Source organism: Callorhinus ursinus, unplaced genomic scaffold (assembly GCF_003265705.2).
Source record: "Callorhinus ursinus isolate GAN/ISIS: 27379988/994484 unplaced genomic scaffold, GSC_fseal_2.0 scaffold6, whole genome shotgun sequence".
NCBI lineage: Eukaryota > Metazoa > Chordata > Mammalia > Carnivora > Otariidae > Callorhinus > Callorhinus ursinus.
The window spans coordinates 78,430,336-78,443,393 of record NW_027397068.1 but is presented as its reverse complement, the minus strand read 5'-3'; the positions used below and the strand labels follow the sequence as shown (position 1 = coordinate 78,443,393).

The window sequence follows — 13,058 nt, the reverse complement described above, 5'->3', positions numbered from 1 at the left end:
ACACCAACTCGCTTCGCCCTAAGGACAGCCGTGTTTTCAAAATAACCGCCTCTAACAAAAAAACCTACTGAATTGAATGGCTACAAAAGGTCATGCTGTGAGGAAGCACTGACGTTTCCTTTCGTGTCTTAGGGTTAGTGTTAGTGAACAGGCATGACTGATCCCAATTGCAAGCAAGAAGATTTTTTAAAAGATGCTGGATTTCTCCTCAGAGCAAGTCCTAATTTTATTTCCGCACAGGGTGCATCTCTGTATGTTCCCAGGGCTGCCGTAACAAAGGACCACAAACTGAGTGGCTTAAAAACAACAGAAATTTATTCCTTTATGGTTCTGGAGGCCAGACCTCTGCGACCAAGGTGCGGGCAGGGCCGCGCTCGCTCTGAACACTTGTGGGGGAGCCCTCCTTTGTCCCTTCCAGCTCCTGGCACTCCCCCACAGGTGGAGACTTCACCTCAGCCCCGGCCTCTGGCCTCCTGTGGCCTCTCCCCGTGTGCCTGTCTGTGTCAGATCCCCCTCTCCTTTCTCTCGGAACGACACCAGTCCTACTGGACTAGAGCCACCCTCACAACCTCATTTTGACTTGATTACATCTGTAAAGACCCTATTTCCAAATAAGGTCACACTCACCAGTCGTGGGCATTAGAACCCACCACACGGACCACAGACAAGACCTGTCTGGCTACTGGTCTCTGTATCCCGTACAGTAGGGCTGACACGCTGTGATGCCATGACTCCAAGGAGGAGCCCCTTGGAAAATTATCCTCCTACAAAAAACGAGGAACCCGGGAATTGTTGGAGAGGAGATCTCTGAAGGATCTCAACACACTTTAAAACCCCCTCGGTAAAGATGGCTTACCTGATCAGGGCTGAAGAGATCTTTTAAGCAAGATTGAGGTTATCCTTTGTAACATGTACCTTTCTGGTAATGCACAAAGACTACAGTGAGAAAACATTTAACAGGTTCTCAGCAGGTACAATCAGGATGTGAATAGTTGCAGCCCAACTGGAACTTGAAGTGAGTGCCCTGTTGGGGGCCAAGGGCAGGCTACCCCCAGGTAGGTCGCTTTGGCATAAAGATTATTTTGAGTTATAAAGGAATCACAACCCAGATTTGGGAAAAGCTCCTTGCCTCCCCTTCAAGAACGTCCAGGAAAAAAAAAAAAAAAAAAAGAATTTGGTAGGGGCCCTGCTCCTGGAAGAGGGCTGCCTCCCTATGAACCAGGGGTGGGAGACCGGGGGGAGGGCCAGGGCCCTGCTTGATCAGAGTCTCCCAGTCCCAGTTGGGTCTGTGTGGCCCAGCAAACATTTGTTTACCAAACATGAGCTCATTTTCCTCCTCCTGTGAATTGCATTTCTTCCTGGAAGTCCGAGACCCCTGCCCTCTTCTTACTTCAGAATGACACATAAACCTCATTCTGCTGGTCTCTGGAATTTCTAGGTCTGGGTGGACTTCCTGTGTGTACACTATTAAATCTGATTTTTCTCCTGTTAATCTGTCTCATAGCCACTTGGTTCTTAGTTCAGCCAGAAGGACCTTTGAAGGAGACAGGAATTCTTGCTCCTGGACAGCTGACAGATGCATAACTAAACTTCCAGGAGAGAGAGAAGGGCACGAACAGCCGGGCCCTGGCAACAGGAGATTAGAGAGGGCATATGATAGTTGAGAAGGGCCAGGAAGGCTAGTTCTATGGAGAAGGTTCGCTAGGATATGTCTCAGCGGATCATTCTGGACCAACTTCTCCTGCTGTACCCAGTAGGTCCTTTCAATTATGTACATCTGCATCTTTTATCTCTGGAATGTCTTCAGGGGTTATAATTTTATTTTTTTAATTTTATTTTTTGAGAGAGAGAGTGCCCTCGAGGGGGAGACAGGAGGGGCCGAGGGACAGAGAGAATCTTAACCAGGCTCCACGCCCAGTGTGGGGCCAGCCGTGGGGCTCAGTCTCAGATCCCTGAGATCATGACCTGAGCACAAATCAGGAGTCAGATGCTTAACCAACTGAGTCACCCAGGCACCCTGTAAATTTTATTTTATTTTTTTAAAGATTTATTTATTTATTTTAGAGAGAGAAAGCAAGCCTGTGCACGAATTGGGGGGAGGGGCAAAGGGAGAGAATCTCAAGCAGACTCCCCGCTGAGCCTGACATGGGGCTGGATCTCACAACCCTGAGATCATGACCTGAGCTGAAATCAAGAGTTGGACGGTCGCCCAACTGACAGCTACACAGGGCCCCATCAAGGGTTATCATTTTAAAGGGTAGTTTTGTTACATTGTCACAATTTTCTTCTTCAGGGACACCATTTATACCTTATAGAGTCTGAAACTTCCTCATAACTTACAGTGCATTTGATGTGGTTTTGGAGTGATGTTGGGATCTGGACCCAAGGGCCAAGAAAGAATTCTTGAGACGCCTTTGATGCAAAAAGGTGGTCTTATTAAAGCACAGAGACAGGACCCGTGGGCAGGAAGAGCTGCTGCCCCAGGGCTGTGAGGAGCAACTGATTATAGACTTTGGAGTTGGGGAGGTAAAGACAAAGGGAAGTTTCCAAAAGGACTTTGATCTGCTAAAGACTCACAGGATCCAGGAGGCCTGGCTCTTGTCAAGCTGAGGTGGTTTTTCCCTCTAACAAAGCATCAGCATGAGGACAGTTGGGAGTTTCCTGGGGGAGAGTTATGCTCTGCCCCCCTCAAGGATTCGCCAGTGGGCTGCAGGTTATAAGCACATTTAATTTTATCTATATTTCTCTCTGCCTTTGTTCCCCACATCACATTGACAACTGCTTGAGACAGGCAGGGTAATCTTCCTCCAGGAACTCAAATGCCTTAATGTGAATACTTGGCTAAGGGCAAAACGTAACCTTAGCTTGACATCAGCCGGACCTCCAGGATACTGCAAGTCTACTTTAACAAATGACAGTGCCCCCAAGATATATGTTGGCAATCATCCTTCAAGCATATGACCCACTGGTAGACATCTGCAGGGTCTCACGACTAAGGTTTTACTAGATAGTAATAAATGACCCCTCAGGGTCCTGGAAACCTTGCTTCCAAATGCCTCAGAGGCTCTCCCTAACCCCCTCCCAACTGAAAGTACATAATCAGCCACTCGTCCACACCCCGGTGCGGCTCCCACGGGTCCTGGCCCCGTACTGTAATAAAGCCACCCTTTTTGCACCAAACACGTCTCAAGAATTCTTTCTTGACCATTCGCCCCCGAACCCCAACACTTAACATCAGTAACCACTAGAGTGAAAACACAAACCTTCCCAAGTACCAAAATCAGTTTTTCACAAAACAAAAAGAACACACCGAATAAGGAAATGTCAAATGTAACATAAGACACACGGTAATTGCCACATGCTATAAATGACAGAGTTGAGACCAAACATAGCAGCCATATCCAGACACGTGAATTCACATCACTTACCGTTGAAAAAGAAACTTTTTTAAATGGCTCAAAAGCAAAACCCAAACTCCCTGGTATAAAAGAGACGCACCTGAAGTGCAGCGATTTACAAGGCAACAAGTAGAGAGGAACCGCGACTGACCCGGCAATTGGAGACAGGAGGGAATCAAGTGTTGCAGACTCAGAGAATCTGTGTCCCCAGAGCATTCCAGGGGCTGCAGAAGGGTCCTTGGCTATGTCTAAAAGTAAGCACTACGCTAAGACCTGGTTTCCTGAGACAAAGATGCTCATGACTGCTTTCCCCAGACAGATCACAAAGTGGCCGTGTCAGGAGTCTGATCAAAAGCAGTGGCATTATTTTGTCTTTCTGCAAGGCCGAGAAGGACAGGGCCCCGCTCTCTGGGAGCTGAGGGCCCAGGCTCAGTCACCGAGGAGAGAAGAGCCTGCGGCCCCCGCCTCTGGCCCCAGGCTCTCCTGTGGGCCTGCTGGCTCCGGGTGGCTTGGCCTCTCTTCTGCGTGGACCACCTGCGTCCCGGTCTGTGGAGAGGCAGAGGGTGGAACAGAAACAGGATTTTATCTGTGTCTAGACTGGCTGACGGTCCTCCAGGCCTGGGTCACCTGCAGCAGTGTCCCTTACTCAATAAGAAACTTCATACCCCGGAGTCATTTAAAAGATTGCTATTGTTTCTTTGAGTCATCTTGCGAATACATGGCTCAAGGCTGGGGTTTCAACTTCATCATTTCCAGGCTGGCCAGGGAACCTAAACAAACTTCACGTTTGAACTGAAATTCTGTGCTGGCCCAGGGGGATCCAGGAAAGCAGGCGTCTGTCGAGGCTCCTCAGGCACCCATCTATCTAAAGCCTGCCTTGTCTTTGTTCTGATAAGCCATTCTCTTTTTAAACAGGGCGTATTTATCAGTGTGCTAGCCGGGGCATTTCCTGCGGGGGAGACTGGGGCTGGCGCAGGGGGCGGGGCGCGGCACGCCGGGGGCAGGCTGGCTCCGGAGCTGTCGTGCGGCTGGCCCCGGGCAAACTGCACGACAAGGCTTAGATCACTGCGAGAGGCCACCAGGCCCTGCTGCGGACTGCTTACCAGCACTTGTTTTGGCCTGGAGCACACAGCAGGTGCCGGACGCGCAGTCCGGTAGCCGCTGGAAGCCAGCGAGTCCGGGCCCTGCGGGGGGCCCCCGGGGCCGCAAAGCAGCAGAATTCCGCCCCAAGGGCTCAGTCCAGTCCAGCAGACACAGGGAAGTCTTGTGTGTGAGCTTCACTCCTTGGATCCAGCTCTGCCCACGCCCTTCCCGCTGCACACACCCGGAGCCGGCGCCCGGACCGGGGTGGGCCCCGGGGGTCAGCGCCAGAGGCGGGGCGGAGCAGGTGGGGCGCGGAGCGGCGAGGAAGGGCGGGCAGGGGTCCCCCGGACCAAGGGAGGCTCCTCCCAAGTCAGCGCCCCGTAGGTGGACCGGAGCAGGTGGGGGGGCGGGGCGGGGGCAAGGGGGGGGGGGGGGGGGGGGGGGGGGCGGGTAAGGGGGGGCAGCGGTCTCCCACGGACCAAGGGAGCCACTCCCCAAGTCAGGGCAGGAGCAGGTGGGGGAGGAGCGGACGGGGGTTCTCCCCCCGCCCCCCCCTCCCCGGGAACCAAGAGAGGCCCCTCCCCAGGGAGTCAGTGCCTCGCAAGTCGGCAGGAGCAGCTAGGAGGGGCGGGCAGCGGTCTCCCACGGCTCTGCCCGCCCCCGAAAGCTGAGGGCCGGCTGTGGGCAGACCCCTTTGCCTGGAGCACCACGGAAAGGGAGCCCTTGAAAAACCCAGACGAAGAGCGCCAAAGGTGAAGCCCAAGAATGACCTTGGCGCCCGCCCCAAGGGGCCTGGCACCCGGTGCCCCGACTTGCCCCAAACAGTGCCTCTGCCCCCTGGTGACTTGTCATCATTCCCGAGTGATTACTGCCTCCAGCCACTGCTTCCCGTGTAAGCGTGGTGTCCCCCCCTCGCCATCACCACCCTGCCCTCTCTTGGTCCTGGCAGAAACTCCAGCGTTAACTCGGAACTTTCTCTTCCTTTGTTCTACTCCTGTCAGTCAAAACGTGTTTGAATTAGATTCATTTTCTCCTTTCCATGAGGACTTAGTTCAGAGCCTCATCCATCCTTCTGTAGACCACTGCTGACTCCAGGCCAGTCTCTCCTCCAAAGGCACCTCAGCACCTCGTTCTTGTCACTCGGAATCACAGCTGAGGCCCTCTGCCACGGGGTCGGGCCTGCAGTCCGTAGCGTGGGGACCCTGCAGTGCTCTCCACGACAGCCCTCAGCGGCACCAGCACCCCCAGGGGCTCTGGAAGCCCCCCCCCCCCGCCCCGGGCTAGCCAGCAGGTCTCTGTGGCTTGAACTGTCCCTGCTTTGTGCGCCGGGAGCGCTCTCCTGCAGCTCGGCCAGCCCCACCTACACGGTAACGCCCAGCGTCCCTGGGACCCTCAGACCCCCACTTACACACTTACAGGCTGGCTCCGGGGCTGTCCTGTGGACAGCTAGCGCCGCTGGGACCCTCAGAATTTCCTGCAGACCTCCTGGACCCCACTCTGCCCCTGGGTCTGGGGGGGCGGTCTGGGGTCTTGCCTCTGTTAGAGCTCTTGTTGAGTGTAGACACGGGCTACACCTCACTTGCCATGAGACCGGGGGTCTTCTTTATTCACTCAACAAACGTTTTAGCACTTGCGTGAGCCGGGCACTCCTCAGGCACTGGGATCCAGCAGTGAACAGATAGAAAAAAGCCCCTCCTCTTGGAGCCTACAGCCTAGTGGAAGGAGCAACAGACAATGAATAAAATGAGGCCCTTGCGTTTTGTTTAACGGTGCTGAGTTTGGGGGGCGGGGAGGGGCTAAGGTTTAAAGAATCTGGTCGGGGAGGAAAGCGCCAGAATTGTCTAATTACGTTTTCTCTTTCTGCGGTGTTTTTGTGAACTTTGGATCAGGAATACAAGGAATTTAATCCAGGTCCTGAGGCACTTCGTAAATATCTTTCCAAAATTCAGCTAGATAGCTGTGCTCATCACTGCAGAGGGCTGGAAAAACACTCGTGCAGTCCAGAGAGCTACTTTCGCCCCCGGGATCAGGCTCGTGGGGTGGGAGGCCAGGACACGGCCCCACATGTCCCACTGATGCCCGTACTTCTGTAAGGTCAGCCTGCCGCATTGTTTTATGGGTCAGCTGCGTTTACATAGAAGGGCGGTAATGGGAATTCCTCATCCTGAGCAAAACCTCTGACAGTGAGAAATGCTGGTGTGTGATAGGGATTCTGTGTTTCTGGGAGCTGTAACCAGCCCTCCACCAACTGTAGATGAGATGGACGGAGTTTCAGGTTCAGGTGACACTACATTGCCAGAGGGTTGGAAATGCACAGGGTCAGAGTTGATAGGTTCCACGGTGACCTCACATGGACTCGCCTGGAACATTCCAAACCTGCGCGGCTTCCATATATTCAGAAAGCAAGAATCGTGCAGTAATTCCTATTCATTTTTGGATGTTGAAAAGTCTGCAGGGTTGACGGGCCCATTTTCGCCAGTAAAGGCGTTGACCCTGGCTTGTCCAGCGTGGTTGGTCCGGTCACGGTCGGCTCCACTCTCCCAGTTTTTGGGGGTCTGTCTGGGGCTCTCCCGTGAGCGCCTCCTGCCTTCGCAGTGCACCGCACAGCTTGGTTGAACACGGTAGGTGCTTAGTAAACATTTGACCAGATTTGCGGAAAGACGGTTGGCAGTGGCCCAAAGGGGTTCCTGTTTATCAGAAGTCACCTCATAGTGGCCCTAGTTAGTCACAAGTGTCTTATACTTAGGTGCAGGGCTCCCTTCGTCACAGACTTGAAGGTCACCGGCATGCTTTTACTCCGTGTTAGAGCACAAGAAACAGCAGTTAGAAAGAACAGCAACAGATACTTGCGTGGTCCCACCTGGGATGCTGGGGGTCTCCTGCAGGTGGGCTATGCCATGTGCATCGATGGATACGATTTGATGTTGCTACAATGGACGGTCTTGTCTATGATGTGGGTGTAGTGGGGTGCCACTTACTGGAGGTGACACACTGAGGTATGGGCAGGAACCAATGGAAGAGGGGTTACTAGCTCTCAGAGTCTTGCTTCTTGAGTATGGGAGTTAGTGATCCATGAGCACATGCGTAGATACTTCTTTCACACTGATAATACATATCACCGACAGAAATATAAACGTATATATTCATGAAAACATACATGCATGCATATCGGTTAGGACGCTGACAGTTACAAAGAACAAGAAAATGAAAGCTATCTTTAAAAATGAAGGGAATTAGTTGGCCTCAGTAATTGAAAACTGCCTTCAGGTGTAGTTTGATCAAGGGTACAGCTCAATTACTGTGCACTTGGCTGGCTTCTGTCCTCCACATGGCGGTTTTCCCTCTGCCCTGTCTCCATATGTAGGTGCGCCAAGCCTCCTGTCCATCCGGGAGGAGCTTCCAAGTCATTTCCTTTGAAAGCGAAGCAACGTTCCCCCAAACTGAATCTCCCTAAACTCTGTATTCTCTTTCATTTTTATCTCTACGGGACTTAGAAGGACAAGCAGTCCCCTTCTACAGCTGCTACTCAGAGGTGCAGGATTGTAGGAAAGGCCGAGTTTTATGCTTTATGCCTAATTACGACAGATGGTAAGTAACCTCAAGTCATATACCAGGTATATGCCGCTGGCGATTGTCCTCCAACACTCTTTAACCTCAAGGTGAGGCTTGCGGTGTGGCTTTGCACACCATGCAGTTCAGTCACCTTCCCTTTGGGCCCTCGTTCCTGCAGAGAATGACGGGGGTGGGGGGAGGCCACCATGGGGCAGGGCTCCCTCAGGGGAGCCAGGTGGGCAGGGGCAGGGCCGTCCTGGGCCAGCAGAGGACAGAGGTCAGCAGAACACGGCCTGCTGCCGCTCAGAGAACACACTGGGTCCCCGGGCCACATCCCCAGCATACAGAGGGCCTGAGACCCTGACCCCAGACAGCTCTGTAACAGCGCGACAGGCATGGTCCGAGGGACACGGTGGCTCTTCGCCCGACAAGCAAACCTGGGAGGCCCACGCTCCAGGAAGGGGTGTGGTGCACGTCACCGCGCAGTCCCCACGTGGGGCAGGGAGTACCGTGGCCACCGAGGGCCAGAGAAGGCAGTGGGACGGGGAGTCTATCCCTGCTCCCATGCAGGCTCTCTCCGGGGACCTGCTGAGGTCTGGGAATGCATTTAATGACTGAGCACTTGTTACAGTCGAGATGAATCGGCTCTGCCCCGTGCCTTTTCCTCCCTCGTTCTTGCCAAGAGAGAACAGGAGGGCAGGCGGTGACTCAGGCCTTGTACCACGGGCTCAGCACCTCCCAGGCACCCCATGCCCCCAGGGGGGCGGGAGTGCCCTGGACGGACACCTGCTTTGACACGGGTGGCTCGGGAAGGGCTCACTGCTCTGCGTGTGGGGGTAAGACAGTCTGAGACTCTTGGAGGCAGAACCGTCACTTGCAGTTTCCTTAAATCTGAGGTGTGCAAAGGCAGTGCGTTTGGTGGGGGGAGCCCGGCCCCAGCGCACTGCCTGGAGCCGGAGACCACCCCATCGTCATCTCGCCTCCCGTTGGGCATCGGGGCTGGGCGGGAGCTCTCCCCAGCACCGGCCATGTCTGTGCATTGGGATGGCAGTTTCTAGGGTGACCACGAGGAGGCAGATGGCAGTTAGCGTTCACTCAGGTGAGTGTGGCTTGTTGAATATTAAAACGAGGACCTCTTAATCCCTCCTCACTAAGCTTGATTGCGGGCTGCTATTAATTCTGTGTTAGTTTGTATTCAAAAGGATGAGTCATCAGTGTTCCATCCGCAAACAGACTGTGTTGTAAAGCTCACCTCTGCCTCCGCAATAACGTATTTTCCCTGTCTGATGGGGTCTGTGTTCCTTTATCAGGGATTTTCTGTAGTCAACAATCTCTTTAGGAGGATCTGTCAACCTCTTAAGAATGTGGTACATCTTCCCCTTATTTTAATTTCCAGACTGGTTACTGATTTAAAAAAAAATTTTTTTTTTAAAGATTTTATTTATTTGAGAGAGAGAGAGCAGGGGGAGGGGCAGAGGGAGAGAATCCCAAGCAGGATCCATGTGGAGCCTGACATGGGGCTCGATCCCACAATCCCAGGATCATGACCTCAGCCGAAGCCAAAAGTTTGTCGCGCAACCAGCTGAGCCCCCAAGGTGCCCCCAGACTGGCCACTGATTTTTAAGCTGAGCTCAGGACAGTCTTGCTTCTGTGTTACCTGTAAGGCTGCCGTGGGTCACTATGCTGTTTGTCATAAGTGTAATGCATAGAACAGTGATATAGTGTTTGGAATATGTCATTGCATTTACGTTGGACCATAGCTGTGATGTTCAGGCAGTTTACCACTTTTGCATTAAAATCATGAAATACGATTTTAACCAGCAAGCTGCTGGTTCTTGGGCCTTGAGCCTCAGACCGAAGGACCCCACATGAAAATATGGGCCAAAAGAATTGAAAAATTGTTCTGCTTTCCTTCTGGTTCTTTCGTTCAACATCTTGGTCCACTGTGATGGTTAATCATATATGTCAACTTGGCTGGGCCACTGTACCCAGATACATGGTCAAACATTATTCTGAATGTTTCTGTGAGGGTGTTTTTAGAGGAGATTAACTTTTAAATGGGTAGACTTTGAGTAATACAGATTGCCCTCCCTAGTGTGGGTGGGCCTCATCCAATCAGCTGAAGGCCTGAATAGAACAAAAGACTGACCTCCCCAGAGCAAGAAGGAATTCTCCAGCAGATTTCAGACTTGAACTGCAGGTTTCTGACTTGACAGTCTGTGTAATCATGTAAACAAATCCTTATACTCACTCACTCACTCACTCATTTAATCAATCTCCCTTTCTCACACACACATTCTACTGGCTCTGTTTCTCTGGAGAACTCTGATATATGCACTTTGAGTGAAGGTAGCATTGGCACATGCGAGGCACCCAGCCAGCTGGGTTCCTGGGGTCTCCCTGAACTGGCTGAGTTTCTGCTGTTCTGCTTTTCAGGGGCAAATGAAGGGTTAACACTGATTCCATGCAGGGCTCCCTACGAGGTCTCCACTGCCAAGAACGGATGAGCATGCACAGAGACAGATCGTGATGGGTAATTGGAGGTGTTGACTCGGCTGAGCTAAGGGCTGGTAAACATTGTTGCTGGGTGTGTCTGTGAGGGTGTTTGTAAGCCATGAGCATTTGACTCATTATACCCAGTAGAGACCCACCCTCACAACCGTGGGGGCACCATCCCATCTGCTGGGACCTGAATGGAACAGAAGGGCGAAGGAAGGGCAAATCACTCTCTGTTCTTGAGCTGACACGTCTCTCTTTTCCTGCCCTCAGACATAAGAGGAAGGTTCTCGGACCTTGGGCCTCAGACTAAAGGACCCCACAGGCTTTCCTCGTCCTCCAGCCTGCAGATGGCAGAGGCCTTGTGAGCCAAGTCCTGGAATAAAGCTCTCCTCTATGTCTGTATCAATCCTGTAAGTTCCCACTTTCTCTGCAGAACCCTAACACAGACGGTACCACCAATATCAATGGAGCTGGTGGAAACAGTCAAATGTGGAGCTGGGAGGCCCCTGGGTGGCTCAGTCGGTCGAGAGGCCAGCTCTTGATTTTGGCTCAGGTCATGATCTCTGAGATCGGGCCCCGCGTCTGGCTCCCCGCTCAGCATGGAGTCTGCGTGAGGTTCTCTCCCTCTGCCTCTGCCCCTCCCCATGCTCGCATGCTCGTGCTCTCTCTCTAAAATAAGTAAATAAAACCTTAAAAATAAAAAGTGGAGCCGAAAATGTGGTGATCAGTGAACTACCCCCACTCCCTGCCGTCCCTTAGTCTCTCAGAGACACTCGGCCACATGGTACCATATGTCTTCTTCTTTCTAAAGAGTTTAGAGTTTACAGGAAATTTGCAAGAACGGTACAAAATGCGTCTCCCGTCACCCACACACCGTCAGCGTGCTTTCTACAACGAAGGACATTCTCTTATGAGCTCACAGCGCCTCCATCTGGATGAGGAAATTGGCCGGACTCTCCACTGCCACCCAGTCCGTAGACTTGCTCCATCTCCACCAACTGTTCCCACATCACCTGTAGAGAAAAGCATCTACCCAGGACCCCTCCTTGCATTTAGTGGCCATGCCCCCTCGTGGCCTTCCCTCCAGAATGTTCCTCGGGACTTGTGTGACCTTCCTGTCCTCGGCACATGGGCGGACTATTTGGTGGGCTTCCTCTGAGGTTTCCTCAGGGCATGTTCTTTTGTCGAGTCTGCTGGAGAAGTGGGCCTGGGTCTCCCACATCCTGCCGGGGGCACCTGATTCCCACGCATCCCAGCCAGCTGCTGACAGTGTCTTTACCGTTGCACGTCTCCTTTCTTCCTCATCGTTAGTGACTGTTCTGTGTGTGGACGGACTTTGCAGTGACCTAAATATCCCATTCCTCACGGCACTTTCAATCTATTAATTTAGTAACTTAAGTCAGTGTGGACCCGGGCTTCCTGTTTTATGCTGTGAGTTATAACCCATTACTTTCATCATTTGGTGCTCCAACAGTCCCCGGTTTGGCCCGTGGGAGCCCTTCCGGCTGGCCCCTGCATCTGCTCACGTGGCCCTGTCGCTGCCTGAGCATTTCCTTACTTTCTGGCACAGAAAAATGCCTCTCCGCACTTAACATCTACATGTGTTCCCATATTGGTCCATATATGTTGCAAATGCTGGGTTCACACAGATGCTTTTGGTTCCACTCGAACGCTGCGAAGATCATTGCTCTGCTCGCGTCCGCGTCTGTGACTTACTCCAGCGTCGGCCAAGTTGCCTGTTGATCCGTCCACCCCCTGCCATGCCCCGCGCGTGCGCTCCGACACCGGCGCCCTTGTCCTCCGTCCTCACGGGGCCTCGTCACACTGGGGCCCCAACGTCCCAGAGGGAGTCTCACCCCTTGTAAAGCTAGTCATGGCGTTTGCATGTTTATGATCTATAAAGTGCGCCTGCGCACACGTGTGCACGGAAATTCCTCCGGAAGATGTAAAACCGAAGCCGTGAGTCCAGAGAGAATGGTGTAGGTTTAGTAATGAAAGTGTCCTGACAGCTAACACTCAAAAATCTATATCCCAATTATCTGCTGTGCGAACCTCCCCCGAGGGCTGGTAAGGGTCTCAGCTGGGGGTGAAGGTGGGGGAATGGCCTGGATTCTCCCCACCTTGCAGGGCTCCAGTGGGCGGGCCTCGAAGGTGGAGTCGGGGGGTACTTCTGGTTCCCTTTATGCTGGATTTTTGTGATGCTGCGATAACACTCTTCTAAAATAATTCGTTTTGCCACATCTGCCTTCTGAGCTGACTGCAGCCGGGAGAACCGGGGCCCTGGCACGGGACGTGCCTGCCTCTGGCAGAGGGCACCCGTGCGGGGAGCGCGGGAGGCGCTGAGCAGAGTTGACGGAGGGCTTGTCGTAGGGAGGAAGCTGGGGGGGAGGGGGGCACCACTCGGGGAAGGTTGAAGAGGCAGCTGATGCTGCTTCCTGAAGCGCCGGTGGGAGAGAAATGTCCCCGGGAGCACCGGGGAGAGAGAGAGCACGCCGCTCTGAGGCTACCAGCCATGCGGAGCCACGC

At 53.1% G+C, this 13,058-nt stretch overlaps 1 long non-coding RNA gene across 2 annotated transcripts; it reads left to right on the top strand.

Moving 5' to 3' along the window:
* The first annotated feature begins 4,949 nt into the window (after nt 1–4,949).
* Nucleotides 4,950–12,811, top strand: LOC141373023 (uncharacterized). 2 transcript variants are annotated; one of them, XR_012378653.1, is made up of 5 exons: nt 4,950–6,575; nt 6,930–7,102; nt 10,470–10,566; nt 10,803–10,942; nt 11,344–12,811. It is a non-coding gene; the product is annotated as an uncharacterized lncRNA (long non-coding RNA). The 2 variants fall into 2 exon arrangements; XR_012378652.1 differs by having other exon boundaries at nt 4,950–7,102.
* The last annotated feature ends 247 nt before the right edge of the window (nt 12,812–13,058 follow it).